Below are 4638 nucleotides of genomic sequence, written 5' to 3'. Positions count from 1 at the left end.
AAGAGGTGTATACTTAACTAGGTGTACGAAAGAGGTACACATCTAGTTACGAAATAGGTGTATACATAACTAGATGTACGAAAGAGGTACATACTCAGTAGGTTAGGTGTATACGAAAGAGGTGTATACTTAACCACGTGTACGAAAGAGATACACATTAAGTGGGTTATGTGTATACGAAAGAGGTGTATGCATAACCATATGTATGTAAGAGATTGTGTTTCCTTCGGGATTCACCAGAGGCTGTGGGTCCTACAGGACTTACTAGGATAATGAGAATACTTAACTACAGTAGAATAGAACTCAGTTTTTCATGTATGTATGTGTCCCATGAGGATTAGAGCAATTTTTATGTTTCACCAGAGGTGGGTATCTAGAGAACATAGATGCCCAGCCTGACCTCAGTAGTAGGGTTACTTACTGAGTATTTTATACTCATTCTTTCTCATGTTGTTGTTTCGGGTAAGGGTTGAGATTCATCGGCGATGGACAAGCGGAATTCGTGATCGAGCCACTGGGACTAGTTTTTACGCTTCCGCTCATGAGATTTAAAGCTCTTTTCATGTTCCTCTTAACTTTTAGTTTTGATGCTTAAAACCTACTTTTAAGAATTGTTTTTCAGACTTATTTATTGTCCTTTATGATTTATGGGTACCCTACTATTGTTTTAGTATTTGAATTTAATGAAAGAATTTTGAACTTACCTTATTTAATTAGTATTTATTTCGCCATAACCGAGTGTCGTTTTGAGTTCCATGCATGCATGTATTTAGTAACGGCCTAACTTAAGTCCTAGGGGGTCGGGTCGTTACAACAACATAGTCCAACTATGTGTGAACACCTCTTGGGCCAAAAGAAGGTGTGTGGCGCCACATCGTCCATGCCCTAGAATCAGCCCTTAAGAGAGCTATCTATCTACTTACTCCTGCCTCGGGGAAGAAGTGAATTCCATCTTGTGTAGCTGAGTTCCCAGCTCCCAAATCAGATGAATCCCCAAAATGGTAGGTTTGAATCAGCGACCTGGCCACTAGCATCTATACAAATCAAAGAACCGCCCTTAATGCTAGGAGTTCCCAACTCACTCAAGATTGAGGTCATGTTACCTATGGTCATCCTAGTGAAGTGAAGTCTTTGTCATAAACGGTGTTATATAACAAGACGTTAACACTTCATGGTTAGGTCTTATACAAACTCTTTATATAGGATGCCCCCGTTCGCATGTCCCAACACGAATGATCAGGATCAGACTATCTATGACAAGTCACAACACTTGTTATCATTCCATAAAGCGGGCCGCATCCGTAGCATTACCAGGATAAGGTTTCTCTCCTATATCCATATACTACAGACCATTTTGGTTATCACTCAAGACATGATCCACTTGTATATCACCACATACATGCTTGAGTCATATACAGATAACCAGGGATTTTATGTTTATTGGTTTGTGATAAAACAAATAAAACAAGCAACTGAGCAAAATATAAGATGTGAAGTAAAATATCATATATTATACAACACAAGTGTTCGTATAAACTGTTTACAAACTACAGGACATGAGACTTTAGAGCATCAACTCCAACAAAAATAAGCTTGAATGAAGGGAATTTTGAGAAGAGCTCACAACAACAACCCAATTGAAGAACACCTTCTTCACAACGAATTTTTTTAGCAAAAACTCTATAGATTGCATGCCTCAAATTCACTCAAATCTTCTCAATATATTACAGAAAATCATATAAAGAAGATGGCTGCATAAGATGCAGCTCATGCTTGGAGTAATTGAAGCTTAATGAGATGGGTTTTGTGTGAGCAACTTAGAAGATAATGGAAAAAACTAAATTTCCATTTTGTGTATTTTTCAATTTTCAAATTCCAAATTTGATTTTAGAAAAACAATTTGATTTCAAAAATAAAAAATTATTAATTTTATAAATTATTTTTTCTAATAAAATTGACAAATAATTATTTAAACAATTTAAATAATTTTAATTAATTTAATATCAAATATTAAATTGATTTTATACAAATCCACATGCATATATTTAAATCATATTTAAATATTAATTCTCCAATTTCCATTTAATTCTTAAAATTAAACGTGTAATTATATTTCATATAATTAGTAATTCCTTTAATTCTAATTTGAACGTTTCAAATTAACTTATCACACTACTATAAAATTAATCCATTTACGAGTTAGTAGGGGACCTCACGGACCTACAGATCATGGGCTCCAACGATCCGACCGAATTAACCCCCATTCGTTAACTAAAGGATCACTCTACTAAAGCCCATAGTTGAACTTCCCTCACTGTAGATATATTATGTTCACTCAATATAAGCATGATTAGTAAGTTAACCCTTCACAAGTTGTTTGTAATAACGATTGGGTCAAATCTCTATTTTACCCTCGAAATTACCTCTTGCTCTTTAAGTCCCAATCCTCTAATGAATAATTGATTTGTGATCCAATCAACAAACCGAATTACTCTTAGGCCAGTGAAGGGGTGGGGTCCCTTGTTCAAGACCCAGAATCATCAATTAAGGGAACAACCTCTCTACTATCCCTAAAAGTGGGTAGGAGTGAATTTCTTCTTGCACCCTATGTCCCCAGCTACCTATCCGGTCTTACCCCTGAAATGGGAGTTTATTGAGATGGCGCTGTTGAGTCAACCCTCACATATGCAAATTTAAGGATAATCCTGAATAAACAGGAGTTCATAGTTAGCTCAGGATAAAGGTCAAGTTACCTAGATCATCGCTTTGAAATAGTCAGTCAACAACGTTATAAAGTAAGAGTGATTGATTTTGTGGTCCGATCTTGTACAAACCCTTTTGCATAGGGACGTCCCTACTCCTCATGTCATAACATGTATGAATTAGGATCATTTCGTTTGTAGCACTTTACAACTCTTTGTAACAACTACAGAGTAGGCCACATCCAATAGCGTTACTAGAATAAGGCACCCAACCTTATTCATATACTATAGATCATTTTGACTATTTACTCGAATCTGATCCAATTTTATGTCTCAACATAAAGTTCAAATACTCATATAATAGTCAAGGGACATTTAGGTTTATTGGATTTCTAATAAGCAAAATATCTATTCAATAAAAACTTATTGAATTTTCAGAATAAGTTCTATTGTTTACAAATCATGAGTTTTAGGACATAAAACCCAATAAATTACATGAATAGGGATTCATGTTTGAGGAGTTGATGTTTAATTAATTTAATATTTAATATTAAATTAATATAATTAATTATGTTTATTTAATTATTAAGAATTAACTTTATACAAAATTGATTATAGAATTAATTTTGTTTAAAAAAGTAATAAATTATTGAAACCCTATTTTCTTTATTATGAGCATGCTTGCTTGATTGTTAAAATTATTGGAATTGGAGTGCTTAAGATTCTAATTGCATCCACTTGTTGGATGTCAACACTATCAAACTATTTGTCTATTAGAGGGATCAATGGTACTTAAAGAGTTAAATGTAACTATAGGGGCAAAACGTTAATTTGATCTAGCTGTAGTTATTAGCGATTCATGAAAGGTTGATTTATTGTTGATTGGTTATATCCATGACACAAAAGTATATCTACAGTGCAAAGAGTGTAGTTATGGGTCTTTACTGGACTGACTGTATTGATTGTTGATTAATTTAATTAAAAAGTTTAATTAGTTAATCTTGTATCATTAGAGCTTCTAATTTGCAGGTCCATAAGGTCCATTGCTAGCTCATTAAGAGTAAAATAAGAATCAATTATTTTTTGATTAATTTGAATTGTTCAAATTAAATAAGAAAAATTAATTGTATAAGATACAATAAATATAATGTATATAGATATATTATAATATAAAGTTGATTTTGAATATGATTCAAATTCATGTTAATAATATGTGAGACATAAATATTTGAATAAAATTCAAATATTAATTATATGAATAAGATTCATATAATACTATAGATTATAATTAATATGAATAAGGTTCATATCAAAGCTATAGGTTATAATTAATATGGATGAGATTCATATTAGAATTATAGGTTATGTGAGTAGTTGTTATTTAAATATGATTCAAATTAAATTAAATATATGATAATTAATTGTTAATTCGTTAACATTTATTTAATTATATATACTAAGTTTTATTTAATATATAAATTATTTAAAATAAATTTGAATTTAAGGAAATAACTCTCTTTGGAGTTATTTGTGAAGCATGGAAGGGAGTTATAACTCCCTCTTCAATTACTTCATCTTCTCTCACATAAAAGAGGAGAAGAATTCTTTGAAAAATATCATTTTTTTTTAAAATTTCACAAAAAAAAAAAAAAGAGAGTTTTTCTCTACAAAATTTATCTTCTCCCTCACATAAGAGCTTTCTCTCACAAGAACTCTCCCTACTAAATTAAGGATCCCACAATCTTTGATTCAGGTCCGAAGAATAACAAGAAATCGAGTGGTAGTGTCTTGCTACAAGCCTTTGAGGCTCTTCTTGAATGACAAGAAAGAAAAATTTACTGATTGTAGGCAAAGAAGTCATGAGAAGAATTTAGCTTGAATTGTAACATAGGAATTGTTAAGTCCCACTAAAAAAATCGTTACAAATTAAGAACTC

The sequence above is a fragment of the Benincasa hispida genome, chromosome 1 (genome assembly GCF_027475165.1).
Source record: "Benincasa hispida cultivar pf3 chromosome 1, pf3_genome.v1.1, whole genome shotgun sequence".
Classification (NCBI taxonomy): Eukaryota; Viridiplantae; Streptophyta; class Magnoliopsida; order Cucurbitales; family Cucurbitaceae; genus Benincasa; species Benincasa hispida.
This window is presented reverse-complemented; position numbering follows the sequence as displayed.